The sequence below is a fragment of the Orcinus orca genome, chromosome 13 (genome assembly GCF_937001465.1).
Source record: "Orcinus orca chromosome 13, mOrcOrc1.1, whole genome shotgun sequence".
Lineage (NCBI taxonomy): Eukaryota > Metazoa > Chordata > Mammalia > Artiodactyla > Delphinidae > Orcinus > Orcinus orca.
The window spans coordinates 1,360,533-1,376,752 of record NC_064571.1 but is presented as its reverse complement, the minus strand read 5'-3'; the positions used below and the strand labels follow the sequence as shown (position 1 = coordinate 1,376,752).

Genomic DNA, 16,220 nt, shown 5'->3' with positions numbered 1-16,220 from the left:
AGAAGTCAAACAAAAATGCGTATGTACTGTATGAAGAATGAGTTCCATTTATATAAAGTCTAAGAAGGAAATCTAACGTGAAGTTTCAGAAAAAGCAGATCGGTGGTCACCTGGGGCCAAGGATGGGGTGGAGTTTGCCTGGGGAGGGGCTCAAAGGTAGAGGCTTATGGGGATTCTCTGTATCTTGATGGGCTGGTGGTTACATGGCTGTGCATAATTGTCAAGACTCAAACTGTGCACTTAAACTGTATGTAAATTATACCTCAGTGAAATTTATTTTAAAAAATAAACATGTCCTCTATGGTGACCTAAATGGGAAGGAAATCCAAAAGAGAGGGGATATATGTATACATAGAGCTGATTCACTTTGCTGTACAGCAGAAACTAACACAACATTGTAAAGCAACTGTACTCCAATAAAAATTAATTAAAAAAATAAAAATAAACAAGAGAGAACTAAAATACTGGTCAACAATAAATGTAAGGGGAAAAGGGTTTGACCAAAGTTAAAACGTCCTAAAATACATCTAACTGTTCTAGAGCAGGTTGGAGATACTGCTTAGACTTGAAATAACTATGAGATTTTGATGATAAAAATTTTCATGATAATCACTAGGATAGAAATAGTGTATGTTTTCAAAAGAGTGAATATGGGTGAATGGATGTGTGTGTCAGGGGATAGGGATGAAATAAAAACAAAACACAAAATCAATCCTATAAAACAGGGAAAGAAGAAGAAAAAGAGGCTTGCCCCCTTGCCTGTGAGGTGAATGACGCATTTTATGCATTTGATTCAGTTTTATGTTAGTTCTCTAGGATTTACATGTTTTCCTAGGTGATTTTATCTCTGGTTTCCCCAACACCTCACCCACCTAATTCACAAATATATCCATGTCAACGCAAACATTTACCATTTCCTTTTGCATCCTGGAGAAAAAGATATCCTTCTCTCTGTTTAAGATTGAGCCTTTCACATCCCTGCTGCCTGCTCAAACTTCCTTTTCTTATCCTATGAAGTATTTTCTCTTACTTCCATCACTTTATCTCCTGGGTCCATCTCTCTCTCTCTCTGTCTCTCTCTTTCACATACACATACACATATGTACGGTTTGTGATTTTATATATATATATATATATATATATATATATATACACACATGTATATATGTATATATATATATAGATATGCACAGACTGCAGCTCCCTGTCTAATTCATGACCATCCATCATGACTATGAGACTCTCATGCCCATGATTTCCCTCAAACTGCTCTGAGATCAATGGTGACACCCTAGGTAATAAATCCCATAGATAATTTTCACTGCTTATTATACTGTATGAGAAATTTGGTTCTATTTGCCACTCCTGTCCTGTTGTTGGTTTTCTCTTATCTCAACCATCTGTTATATGTGTCCAGGTCACTAGACAGCTGATAAATTAGAATTTCTTGAATGGAAGATGGCTTGCTTTCTCTCCCCTTTTCCTTTATTCTTAACCTACTAAACCCTTCTTCCTCCAGGAAGCCTTCCAGACCATTTCTGGCTGGGTTTCTGAAATATCTGTGTTCCTAAAGCAAACTTCTGCATTGCGTGTCTTCTGCTGTAGGAATGCGAGTTCCTTGAGGACAGGTGTCATACACTGTCTATCTTATACCATCTGCTGTAGGAATGCGAGTTCCTTGAGGACAGGTGTCATACACTTTCTATCTTATACCATCTGCTGTAGGAATGCGAGTTCCTTGAGGACAGGTGTCATACACTTTCTATCTTATACCATCTGCTGTAGGAATGCGAGTTCCTTGAGGACAGGTGTCATACACTTTCTATCTTATACCATCTGCTGTAGGAATGCGAGTTCCTTGAGGACAGGTGTCATACACTTTCTATCTTATACCGGATGTTCAGCCCATTGTTACAGGGCCCTCTGTAGGAGGACCTCAGTGTATATTTGGTGGATGAATGAAGATGAAGATGGGAACTATCTATAGTCATTATTGTTAATATTCCCCTTTATTTCCTTTTGGGCTAAGGCATGAATGGCTGGCATGATATCTAGGAGACAGGGTCTGGGAAAAATAGAAAGAAAGGGGACTTCTGAACAGAGGACAGATGCTAAAGGAAATTGACTACCCTTTAACTAAGCATGGTTTAAAACTAGAAGTTCTCATTCTCTTTGGGATACTCAAGACATCCCAGGTTGTCGCCCTTTAGTTTCCAAGACAGAAATAAATAATGGCATATTGGTACATTTTTAACAACTGGCTCTCCGCAGTAAAGAAAAATAAAACAAAGAAGAGCCTTAATATGTAGCATTTGCCTGTAGTAGAAATAGCCCATCATAGCTGAATTTAAACATTGTGATGTCAACTAGCTTTCAAAATTCCTAAAAATTTGAAAATTGGCTTGCGTGAGCTGGTACAGCTGCCTTTAGCACGCCACTGGATATAAATAACGTATGTACCAAGGTATTGGCCTCCTAGGTGTAGAAAGCCTTTCAATTCATAGTATTTTGTACAGATTTCCTGGAAGACACGGAAATATTATTCTTGATGTTTAATAAATGAGGAAATTAAAACTCAGAGAATTTAATGACTTATGGTATCAAGAAGGATGATTTTGGCAGCCAATAATAGAAACCCCTTACTTCAGTTGACTTAAAAATAAGGAGTTTAATATCTTTTGTAAAGGGGACACCAAAGGGAAAATCAGGTTTCAGAACTGTGTGTGTCCCTCATGATGAGTTTAAACACCCTTCCTCGTTCCCTCTCTCCTCTGACGTTCTTGGTGTTGGCTGGACCCTCTGCCTTGATGTTCAGGCTGGTTCAGTCAGTCCAGCTGGACTTGACAATGGCCAGTGTAAGGGCGAAGACATCTCCTCCTGGGCCATGACTTAGGGTCAAGAAACCTTTCCCAGAAACTCCCCCTGAGATTGACCTCATTTCTCACTGACCACAACTGGGTCATGTGTCCAAGGCCAGCACACTTGAGGGCAAGAGAATGGGATAGCTTGGCTGACTCAGATAAACGGATACGCCCCTAGTGCTGGGAGTGAGTAATTGTCCTCTGGGATCCGTTGGAGAAAGCCAGAGATCCAAACACATTTGGTGCCTGTTAGGGAGGAAACGACGGGCAATGGATAAGCAACTGGCAGTGTCCATAGCGTTGCCAAGTTCGCAGTCTAGTTGGTGGTAAAGCCTGCAATCTACCGTCATAATCAAGCACCCCCTTCCCAAACATGACATCCAGTTTCTTTATAAAGATGTAGATAAAAACCATCTTTCTTTGTGCTCCTCTGACATTTTTGTATGCAATTATCTTTGTTTATTATTCCAGCAAAATTATACGGAGTTGCCTACTATATTTCACGTTCTAGGTGTAGGCTCATGCCTCTGTGTATTTCTTGTATGAGCACATATATAAACTCTGTGTTACTGGGGGACAACACTGTTTATACTCCTAATTTGTGCTCACACAGTGCCTTGCAAGGAAAAGGCACAAACACTATATATACATGTATATATACACAAATATAGATATACGAATATATATATAGTATATATATAAACTAATATGTATATAATATATACACATTTGAAAAAGAAAACTTCCAGGCTTCTCTTCCACAGGAGTCTTTCAACAACTTTCCAATATTATTCACCGTTCAGTAGAGACAAACTTTAAAAGTTAGAGCCCTTAAAGAGAATTTTTTCTAAAAATTATTGCAAGCATTGGAAAATAAAGAGTTACAGCCCCAAATACCTTGCGACTATAACTATAGAGCTCACTGCAGTGATTACTATAACGTGCAGTGTGGCAGAGTTACAGTTGCCATGGGAACCTTAAATTTGATTTTCTGGGGTTTTGTGTGTACAAAATCTCAACTGTATTGCTGCCTTCATGTATTGTCTTTTTCATTTGTTACACACGTACTTGGGTCCAAAGTAGGTCACCTGAACTAAACACAGAAATGTTGATTGCTTTCTTCAAAGATTTCTTTAATATCTCAGCAGTATCAGAGTTAATTCAGAAAGTGCATGTATAAAAAATTATTTTTGATCTTACTTCAGACATAATAGATTAATCTCTTCCATCCCAGCTTACACCATTCTTTGGAATACAAACTTTCTCTGTATTTTCAGCTTTTGATCTAGTCACTTTTAAAAAGTTTCTGTGAGTTGGTGCTGTTTCAGGTGGATAACAGATGATGTAGTCCTATCGATGTTTTGTTGCTTGTCTTTTGTTTTCTGATAATTCCTTTATACACTATTTCTGACTAGATTATCTCTCGGCTTCAGTCTTCTAGTAGAATGGAGCTCATCTCCTTACCTGGGATGGAATGCTTTACCAACACCCATGATGTAACGGCCAGAGTTCAATCATCCTGTTTTTCTATTGCTCTTTTCTATAAGTTCTTTGGAACATTGAGAACTCATATCTCTATGACTTTAATGAAGAGAAGGTTTGAATTCCTGCAGATACAAAGTCCCGGCAGACTCTAGATTTAGCCTTCACTCCCTGTTGTAGGTCTGTCTTGACATAGCAGGAAACGCTAGCTTTCTCATTAACTATAGGAGTGCACGAAATGTTCCAAGTTTATTTGTCTACAGTGAATCAGAGCATTGCTTTCATCTGATTTTCCCCCGTGAGAAGTCAACAAGAATTTCCCACACCACTGCTTTGCCAGGGCTAACAGCAGCCGCTAATGTTATCTAGCTATTGCTTCGACATCTCGTATTTTGGATAAGGAATGTTCATACTTGTTTGCTGAATAAATTTGGACACTGTGCTGTTTTACCTTGAAGACTTCACATTGTCACAATGTTCCCATTTCTTTTTTTTTCTTTTTTTTTTTTTTTTTGCGGTACGCGGGCCTCTCACCGTTGTGGCCTCTGCCGTTGCGGAGCACAGGCTCCGGACGCGCAGGCTCAGCGGCCATGGCTCACGGGCCCAGCCGCTCCGCGGCATGTGGGATCTTCCCAAACCGGGGCACGAACCTGCGTCCCCTGCATCGGCAGGCGGACTCTCAACCACTGCGCCTCCAGGGAAGCCCTGTTCCCATTTCTTTAATGTAGGTAGATAAAAATCTTAATTCTACCACTCTCAGCAGAGCTCTGGAGTGGTTAATTGAAACGTTGCTTGACAGAAAGCATTTTTTAATAATTGTTGCATTTTTAAATAAAAACAGAAAAGAATATGATAGTGTGTTGATGTCAGTTTCGATAAGGGATGAGCAGGCATTGTGATGTATTGCACTAGCTACAATAAATCCAAACTTCAGAGACGAGATGGCATATTTAACAAACTCGTCATTCTGTAGTGATGAGGCAGGTGATGACTCACCACAAACCAGCAAAAGACAAGGGCGACATTCACGGCACCAGCACGCCTGCAGGCAGATCGATGGCGTCGGCAATCTTCATCTGCGTGTGTGTAATTCACCTGAATAATCTTCAGAACCCTAAATCCTTCGAATTAGTGTAAAACAGAGAGCTGAGGAGAGAAGACGGGGTAAATTAAAGAACGAAAACAACGGATCACCAACCGGATCGCTCAGCAAACATTTACTGATGAGCTTCTGGAGAACTGGGTACCGTGTGAGTAGAAAATATCCCCAAGGTTTAATTTGGGGGATGTCTGTCAGTGAAACAATAACTTGTAGAGAGATGTGACAGATGGCCTTGCCTGAGTTCGTGCTAAATGGCAAAAACAAAATTACATGAAGGAAACATGTACATGGTGGACAAGCCTCAGTCCACTAAAACACATCGAAATCGTGGATAAAATACAATAACAATACAAAACTATATGTCAACCGTTCATTTAATTCTCACAAAAAGTCTATGATGAAAATAACAGTGAAATACACTACACTCCTACTAGAAGAGCTAAAATCCCCCCAAAAAACCTATTTCTAGAGAGGACGGGGAACAACAGGAACTTACATTCCTTGATGGTAGGAATGCAGTAGGGTACAGTCACTTCAGAAGGCAGTTTCTTACAAAGGTAAACATTGTATAATCATACAATCCAACAATTATGCTCCTAGGTATTTATCCAACTGATTATCCAACTGTGAACGTATGTCCACACAAAAATCTCCATGCAAATACTTATAGCAGCCATAATCACAATCATCAAAAATTCGAAGCAGACAAAATGCCCTTCAGTAACTGAACAAGCAGAATCTGTACAATGGAACATCATTTAGCTTTAAAAGGGACACACTGTCGGGCTTCCCTGGTGGCGCAGTGGTTGAGAGTCCGCCTGCCGATGCAGGGGACGCGGGTTCGTGCCCCAGTCCGGGAAGATCCCACATGCCGCGGAGCGGCTGGGCCCGTGAGCCATGGCCGCTGAGCCTGCGCGTCCGGAGCCTGTGCTCCACAACGGGAGAGGCCGCAACAGTGACAGGCCCGTGTACCGCAAAAAAAAAAAAAAAAGGATACACTGTCAACCCATGCCACAAAGTGGAGGAATCTTAAATTCACATCATTCTAAGTGAAAGAAACAAACAAGTCTGAGGAGGAGACATACTGTGTGTTTCCAACTACGTGAAATTTCATAAAACCAAAACCATGGAGGTTGAAAACAGATCAGCGCTTGTCAAGGCAAAGTGTTGAATACATGAAGCTCAGGGGATTTCCTTTTCCTTCGTGATCTTACTTAACTATGTAAATAAATAAATAATGTTTATTTTAATTAAAATAGTTTTGGGTTACAGGAAAAATGGCAAATATAATACAGAAGAGACCTAATATACCCACACCCTATTACTGACATCTTACTTATGTATGGTATATTTATCACAACTAATGAACCAATGTTGATACACTATTATTAATTAAAGCCCATACGCTATTCAGATTACCTTATGTTTACCTAATGTTCTTCTTCTGTCCAGGAATCCCATCTAGGCCACCACATTACATTACACACGACCTCAGTCAGGGGATCAAGGTCAACGTCAACAGTGACGTCATGCTGATAGCGTGTACTCTTGATATGATGTGATGAACTGCTCTTTACCCCTGTGGTCTTCCTTCCCCAAACCCCAATCTAATGATGAGAAAGACATCCAACAAAACCCAAACTGAGGGACAGTCTACAGAATACTGGGCCCATACTCCTCAAAACTGTCAAGGTCATCAAACACAAGGAACATCTCAGAAACTGTCACAGCCCAGCGGAGCTTCAGGAGACATAAAACTAAACATTACACAGTCCTCTGGGTGGGATCCTGAGACCGAGAAAGGATATTAGGTTAAAACTAAGGAAATCTGGATAAAATATGGTCTTTGCTTAATAACAATGCATCTATACTGGTTCATCAGTGGTGGCAAATGTACCATCCTAACGTAAGGTGTTAACACTTAAGGAAAATGGATGTGAGGTGTCAGGGAACTCTCTGTACTGTCTTTGCAATGATCTGTCATTGCAACCCCACAATGAAAATACTTAAGCGCAGAGATATTTTTATGTTGTCCAAAATATTACATGTGAATGTCAGCAACAAGAATCCAGCAGAGGAATGATAAGAGTCAGAGTCTGAACTTCAGCGACAACTGTGTATAGTATTTTTATATATACCAATGTTAAAAAAGAAAAAAGATATTTTTAGGTGCCAGAAACAAGAAGGAAAGGAGTCAATCAAGAATCTAGGTGGGAACTGACCTCACAGGAGCCCACGGGCCTGACTCAGGGCCCACAGGGGAGGCCGTGTGGCTTTGTCTGTACAGCATGTAGCAAGAAGAGAGAATCTTGCAGAAAGCCCGGAGGCTGGAAGAACTGACCCATCTGTGCAAAATGCAGACCCCATTTCCAAGGCAGCTGCCCCGTCCACGCAGCTTCCTTAGAACAGTTCTCACAGCATAGCACGCCCCCCAGACTCTTCCCTGCTGAGGATTCTGCCCCAGCAAAGGCTTCAAGAAATCTGCGTCCAGGTCTCAGAGCGAAACCCTTCTCCTTTATCTGAGGCAGGGTGCTCTAAGAACTAAAAAACAGTCCTTGAGTTTATACTTTGAAATACGTGTTGGGTCGAAGGTCACAGACCCATCTTTTTCACAAGGCCTGATCTCTTTCACAAGACCTGACACTTCACCTTAGATGATGGAGTACCAGGCAGCACATCTGTTGTGTACTTGGACCTTGGCTGCTTCAGAAAGACTCTCATTATTTTTGTGTGTGTGTGGTACGCGGGCCTCTCACTGCTGTGGCCTCTCCCGCTGCGGAGCACAGGCTCCGGACGCGCAGGCTCAGCGGCCATGGCTCACGGGCCCAGCCGCTCCGCGGCATGTGGGATCTTCCCAGACCGGGGCACGAACCCGCGTCCCCTGCATCGGCAGGCGGACTCTCAACCACTGCGCCACCAGGGAAGCCCAAGGCTCTCATTTTTAACACGTTGTTCATCCAGGCAACACGTGGATGACTATTTACACTGGGAAAAGCTAAGCTAGTGGGGAACACATCTGGGGTTGAAGGGCCCACATTCCTCACCGGGCCTCACTGGAAGATGTCCCTGATGCCGACCTTTCTACAGACTCCAAATCCAACAGATTGACTCCTTTCCTTTCTGCTCATGGTCTTGCCCTTATGTCAACATGTACATTAAAGCCATTTTGATCATCTCCAGGAGTGTCTCTGTCCTTAGTTCTTACCCCTCCTGCTCTATAAGTGGAAGGAAAGAAATGGTCCCACCAAAACCTAGCCTGTCTTCACCTCAGGTAACGCAGGTAAGTCCCTCTGCTGCTCTTCTGTTGTGACGCCACGTCATGTCATCCTCCCAGTTCAACACTTAACAGAAGCACCAGGATCATCGACCCCTTTCTCCCTTGCAGGGTGTTCAGACTTCAGAAGGCTGGGGAGTCACACGAATAGCTTGTTTCATCAGCAGATTGTTAGGTGATGCCCAGACCTGTGAGTCAGTCCTTGGTGGTTCGATCAAAGGTGCCTCATCTCCACAAGCTCCCAGGTGACTGGGACCTGAGGCCTCCTTGAGGGCCCTCACTCTCTCCCGAGCGTGTGCGTTCTCCATCTTTGGAACCTTCTTCACCTCTCCCTTATGGACCGCACCTCACTTTCTGTTCAGAGCTCATCTCTGCAACTAATTTTTCTCAACAAATAAGAGTCAAAGAATACGCTTTTCGGTGGCTCAGTTTTCCGAATTGTGAAATGGCTTATTAAGTCGTACTTGCTTTATCTACGAGAGGTGCTGTGAAGACAGTACTGATACTTACAAAGCATTTGAAGTCTCAAATATGAAAAGTACTTTATGAAATATTGATGACCCGTCTGCTGCACGGTGTAGTCAAGACCTTTTCCACCTGTGTGTTCTCAGACAGTATTATTTCTGAAGAGACATGTTTTTCCTTGCAATAATTATAAATGCCTATCACATTCATAAACAAACTCTGTTCAGCAATTGGCTCCAGTGTTTCCCAAGCAGCTCATCATAAAACAGAAGGACTTGGAAAGATCTGGATATAAAAACGAATACAACTCTACACCAGGCAGAACTATTCTCACATCATTCTGGAAAGAGATTAATTAATCAATTTTTAAAGTATTTTTTTGTTCCAGTGAGGAGCAAATGTGTCTTCTTATGTACAAAAACAAAGCGTCCTGAAGTGCTGCCAGGCAGTAGAAAGGGTGGTATTTTGCAGACAACGGGCTTAGAGGAAGTAACTTTGAAGGATGGCAAAATATATTAAACCAATGCTTCCCAAATGACATTAATGCCACAGATTGCAATGAAGTATTAGACAGTAAACAGAGCAGTATTTCATAGTAAAACAGGCTTGGGAAGCACAGGGTCAGCTCCAGTGAAATGGGAGGCTTTGCAGAACACCCAGAACCTGTGACACAGACTGTGTGCGTTGTGACCCTCTGAGAGTGGGGAGTGTATGTCACATGGTCTGCCCATATTGCCTGTTTAACACCTCTGCGTAAGATGTTCCTTGAATAAAGGAAGTTTGGAAATGCTGCTTTAGTTCCACCTCTACCTGATTCAAAGACTTTCCACAATTTAGCACAAGGTGCTGCTTCCTCAGGGCCCTGTATTGCCTTCTGCCAGGAAAAGTTCCATAATACCCTTTGTGTTCAGTGACTGCAAGGTGAGCGTGCCCTGGAGATGTCCAATGCTGCCCTTCACCGCTGCTCGTCAGGAAGAGCCACGATGCGGGTTGGAGATCCACAGTGGACACCCCGGGGGCGAGAAACTTCCCATAACACACCCATTTCCATGCCCTTAATCTCATGCTTCCCAAACCTACTCAATGATGTATGCACTTTTCTCCGTAACACCCACAAGGACTCATGAAACATTAATGTTGCGTCATTGGCCGCACGTTGGAGAACACCCTCGTTGGGGGTCAGACCTGAGAATCTCAACCACTGGAACAGCAACACCCTTGGAAGCATAACTGAGAGCCTTCAAGTGGTGACTAAGGTTAAAAACAGCAGCAAGGGAAAGAACACATGATGTGACATCAGAGTTAGTTTCACTAAGTTAAGAAAAAAGGAATCTCTCTGGCAGGAAAGGAATATAAAATTGATTCACTTCGGGGAAGGCTGAGACAGCAGAAGTCCCACGGATAAAAATGAGCATCATGGGCTTCCCTGGTGGCGCAGTGGCTAAGAACCCGCCTGCCAATGCAGGGGACATGGGTTTGAGCCCTGGTCCCAGAAGATCCCACATGTCGCGGAGCAACTAAGCCCGTGCACCACAACTACTGATCCTGCGCTCTAGAGCCCACGTGCCACAACTACTGAAGCCCGTGCGCCTAGAGCCCGTGCTCCACAACAAGAGAAGCCACTGCAATGGGAAGCCCGCGCACCGCAACGAAGAGTAGCCTCCGCTCGCCACAACTAGAGAAAGCCCGCGTGCAGCAACAAAGAACCAACGCAGCCAAAAATAAATAAATAAATTTTTAAAAAAAGAACTAAGGGAATAAGACACAAAATCACAAACACACACACAAAATGACCATCGTGAGGAAAGACCAGGAAGGAGGGTGTGGACAAGCGGCAGGAAGAGAAGAAGGAAAAGCGAGACAGAGCAGAGGTGATGGAGGGCAGAAGGGAAAGCGAGTAGGAGAGGAGATAGTAGGTTAAGCTGTTGGGAAGAGCAATGGCAAGACATGGCAGTGGAGGAAGAGAGCAGTGGAGGAAAAGCACTGAAATTGACCAACTAACTAACTACAGTCACCTACTACCACAGCCTATGTGATGGGACCAAGTAGCACTGATACTTGCCATCCCCCCATCCCCCCACCGCATCACTGGGCTGCACTGGGTGACGAAGCTCCCCCTTCCCCTGGGATGTCCCAGTCTCAGCGCTGAAAGTCCTGTATCCACGGAAACAATGCAGGAGAAGTCCAATCAGGACGGCTGGACACCCTAGTCAGCACTGACTCAAAAGCACAGTGCAATCAGGGCCAGTCGGTAAAGCATCCCCATAGCAGGGCTTATGGCCATCACTGCTGCACCCTAACCACACACGCGACTGAGAAACCCCAGAACCTGTGGTGGTGGTAAGTGAAAGTCTTTCCTCTTCAACAGTCCATGAAGGAGGCACATTGCACCCCAGCTTAGTCCAGGAATTGATGTTCATCATGATGCTTTTATGTCCATTAAAAGGTTAACTTCCTCTCTGTGCTCTGTGGTACAGGGTAATGTGTTTTGGTCAACAAAAATGCTGAAGATGAAAGTTTCCACGCTCATAATGTCTTTATCTTCAGGTATAGGAAAATTAATCTATGAGAATGGGTGAATTTTCTGATGATGTTGCGTAAGACGTGTTATTCCTTGAATATATGTTGTCTACATATATTGATGCACTTTCCAACTCCCCTTTCTAGTTACGTTTTAAGACGGGACAGCAAGACTGATTTGCATTCCTTGATCACTCAACAATTCAGATTTGGGGCAGATAGTTGACAAACGTGCTTAGTGATATGGGGAAGCTAGGCTAGGATGACCATGTGCCCGGATAAGGCACCAAAGGGAAGCACTTTCCCTGTGTTGTGGACCAAGAAAAGATTTATGTGTAAGATCTGAACATGCCCTGCCAAGCCTGAAAGCAATTAGGAGAAAAGGGCGCCATGGCCGAAGGATGAGACTTGTGTCTTGGGTCACTGGTCACAAGGCAGAAAGCACTGCCTGTCCTTCCCATGAGGAATGGCACTGGGATACTGCCTCATCTCCCACCTGCGACCTGGCAGTGCTGCATAAGGGAGGAATCCGAGCCTAGGGAACATCCAGAGGCTGCTTCATCCTGCAGGGTAGAGAGAGGAGCCCTGGGCAGGTGAATGGAATAGCAGTCGTAGAATGGCCAGCTGCGCACTTTCCGGTTTCCAGAAGCGAGCCCTCAGGCATTGGAGCACAGCAAGAGCACGGTGCATGAGAAAAGGTAAATATTAGACACCCCCTGGGGTCTCAGTGTTCCCCAGCCAGCCCCGCATTCACCTTTCTGCTTCCTGTTCATCATTCCTCGGCTTTTTCCCAGGGATTGATCCGGAGGGAAAATTCTGAGGGAATAGAAGAGGTGGCTAGCAAGTTAGGTAGTCCCATTGGCCCAGAAATTAACTTTCAGTGAAACCCTGAATGACACACTTCTCACATTCTGTATAAAAATAATATTTAATGTTTTTAAATTTAAATCATATTGTGAAATCTGTTCCATGAATTATAAATAGCTTATTTCATAAACAATTAAAATTAGACCACTACCAAAATTATAAAAATGAAAGTCTAAATCATCCACAACCCCACTACTCATAAATCACCACTGTGTCAGTAACACAGGATAATGTATTATTCTTTTACATTAATTGTGGGTTTTTTTTTACAGATTATGCAATTACCACAGTTTTGTAGAACATTTAGAGAAATCAGCAAAACAATAAAGAGAAAATAAAGTCGCCATAATAACCCTATCGCACAGAGATAATTATTCTCAAGATTTTGTTTCTATTGTTTTAGTCAATGACTCATAAATACACCCTCTATGTTCTTTCGTTTTACAAAATTAGAATTATATTTTCTACTTTTTGTAATTAGCTTCTTTTTACTTATCAAAGTATTAGATGGTTTAGTCTTCTTTAGAAAGTTTGCATGTATCCAAGACTTTAATTGGCTTTATTTTTTATTACTTTCATAAAAGTACTCAATTTATCCCAGAGTAGTAGAAAATATTTGCAATATTCGTGACTCTATAGTGATTTCCAATGTTAGTGACAATTTTTAGCAATTATATTCTTTCCTCTAGCATGTATTGGTACCTGCTAGTTTGGGTAGTAGGTTTAGACTACAGTCTGGGCGCCAGTATCACGAGGGGCTGATGGAGTGTCCCTAACAGGGGGAGGGCTGGGTGAAAAAGGACCCTGAGAGTAGGACCTGGGGAGAGAGGATTCCAACGTCAGTGGCTGAAACCAAATCTTCTACTAAAGAGGCTCTATGTGTTTTAAAGGCTCATAAAGGAAAAAAAGGGATTTTTTTTCCCTACTCAAAATAATGTCTTCAAACACGTTTCTTGACCTGGCGTGGGGGAAGGAGACATCAAAGCAGCCCATACAGATACCACCTTGGCCTCTCACCTTCTCCAGAGCCACCTAGGTGAAGAGATGGCATGAGCAGACAGGTGTTGTGGACAGAACCTCTGGCGGTAGTGTGTCAAAGGGTGGTGCAGGGCACTAACGGCAGGAGGTCGCTCAGGAGGCTGGCTTGTTACAGTCTAGGCAAGGGTAGATGGGGAATCGACCAGGCAGCACAAATGAGAGTGAAGAAGTTTCGGATGTTGAATGGACAGGGCTGATGGCTGACTCCGTGCATATCAAGAGTCATATAAAGAGAAGAACTGGGTAGATGGTAGTATCATTAATCAAGATAGGAAGCAAAATACTTTTGTTCCTGGTGATAGAAGTGGTGAAATATAATGGGTTAAATTTTATGCCAAAATGTGGTAGAACAATACATTTGATACAAGTTATTAGAGCTAGAGACTCAGCTTCAGGAGTCACTGGTATGTAGATGGCATTTGAAGTCATGAAGCAGGTGAGATAACTGGGGAATTGGAGAAAAAGACTGGTGATGGAATCCTGGAGATAAGAATTACGTTCCAGGAAGATCACGGGATCAAAAACTGTCACAAGAGACAAATAATGATAAAACAATCAACTTAAAAGGAAAACATAACGATTATATCTACACCCAACATCAGACTGTCTAAATATATAAACCAAACCTTGACAGATCTGAAAGGAGAAATAGACAGCAATACAGTAATATTAAGAGACTTCAATACACTACTTTAAATATTGGATAGATCCTCCAGACATAAAATCAATAAGGAAACAACAGGCTTGAACAATACTTTAGACCAATGGACCAACAAGACATACACAGGATATTCCACCCAACAGCAGCACGATACACATTCTTCTCAGATGCACACAGAACATTCTCCAGGTTGGATTATATGCTAGGTCACAAAACAAGGCTTATCAAATTTAAGATTGAAATCATTTCAAGTATCTTTTTCAACAACAATGGAATCAAACTAGAAATCAGTAATAAAAGGAAAATGAGAAAACTCGCAAATATATGGAAATCAAGCAAGGCACTCTTCAACAACCGCTGCAAAGAGGAAGTCTAAAGGGAAATGAGAAAATATCTTGAGACAAATAAAGATGAAACACAATGTACCAAACTTACGTGATGCAGTAAAAACAGTACTAAGGGGGAAGTCTATGGTGATAAATGTCTAAATTTAAGAAGAAGAAAGATCTCAAATAAACAATCTAAATTTACACCTCAAGAGACTAGAAAAGGAACCAACTAAGCCCAAAGTTAGTAGAAGAAAGCAAATTATAAAAATTAGATAGGAAGTAAAATACCTATAAAATAGAAAATTGACAATATTGAGTTGACTTTTCACCAAAAAATCAATAAAATCGTCAAACCTTTAGCTAGATTACTGAAGAAAGAGAGAAGACTCAAATAAATATAATCAGAAATGAAAGAGGACACCTTGGAACTGATGCCACAGAAATTTAAAACAGCTCATAAAGGACTATTATGAACTACTATTGTACAATGACAAATTGGACAACCTAGAAAAAATGGATGAAGTCCTAGAAATATACAACCTATCAAGATTGACTCAAAAAGAAATAGAAAGCCTAAGCTTTTAAGTCATTGGCACAACTTATTCCAAGGGTACCGTATCTTCTAAGATTTTAAGACTCGTTTCTCAGACAAATGTGTCCTAAAATACCTATTTTTAAAAATCCAGTTTGGAATATTTCTAGTCCTACATTAAGGCTGTTTCATATCTAGAAGTTTTCTGTCCTTGTCAATAAATTACAGAGTCCACCTAGGAGAGGTCAGTGACGTTCTTATGGTATTGGGTCTGAACTGGATCAAAGTCAAACCTGTGTTTTCCATTGCGGAGCATATTCAAGGTCCAGCTCTTATTAATGTTTTAAGATCTCTTCTGTTCATATACCCCTAAAATGTTCATCCGAATAACCACGGTCTTTTAGGATATTTATGTGGGTTCTCCCTGTCTAGCTGTGTTCCTCTTATCTCTGAACACAGGCCCGAGACGGTCCCATTGGTGCTGCTAACTCGGGCTGCTTTGTCTAGTCCTACGGAAGCGTAGACTGGCTTCTCTCCAAAAGCTACTGCAGCAAAACTCTGGCTGGGAAGAGGCGAGTGGGTAAAGAGAAAGCTGGGGTGGGATGTCCCTGGCAGCGCCAGAGGATGATGCAAATGAACGGAACCGTGGATGAAGTGCAGCTTTCTGGGACAGGCTCTCCGGCTGTCCCCCCACGAGGTCCTGCGCTGCTGACTCCCGGCCACAGCCCTGCATTTAAATCCTACTGCCGCCTACGTTGCTGAGAGGAAAAGCAGCACAGGCTCCCCAGCACACTCTCCGAGAACAGGACCCATTGGAGCTCTTCCTTCCTTAGCAGATGCTGAGCTGGGATGCAACATCTGGCTTCACGGAGAAAGCTTGTGTCTCTACTTTAGATTGAAATGGCATCCCTGAGGAGCTCACGACTCACCTTGACCTTCGTGCCCACGCATGGTGTACAGGTTCCTGCTTGCAGGCACAGTGGCCTCAAATGTTAAAGTTGCCTCGAATGACTGAAAATAAATAAATTCCCTAAAATGTGAACAGAGGGAGTGTGGGTGGGCAGTTTGTCCTTGAAGATTTTGTGGGAG

The 16,220-nt window shown here is 42.5% G+C and overlaps 1 long non-coding RNA gene across 1 annotated transcript in view; it reads right to left on the bottom strand.

Moving 5' to 3' along the window:
• Positions 1 to 4,877: 4,877 nt before the first annotated feature.
• Positions 4,878 to 16,220, bottom strand: part of LOC125960861 (uncharacterized) — a 49,332-nt gene continuing 37,989 nt past the window's right edge. Inside the window, exon 3 of the long non-coding RNA XR_007470958.1 lies at positions 4,878 to 5,489. This is a non-coding gene — a long non-coding RNA (uncharacterized LOC125960861). The remainder of the gene's footprint in view (positions 5,490 to 16,220) is intronic.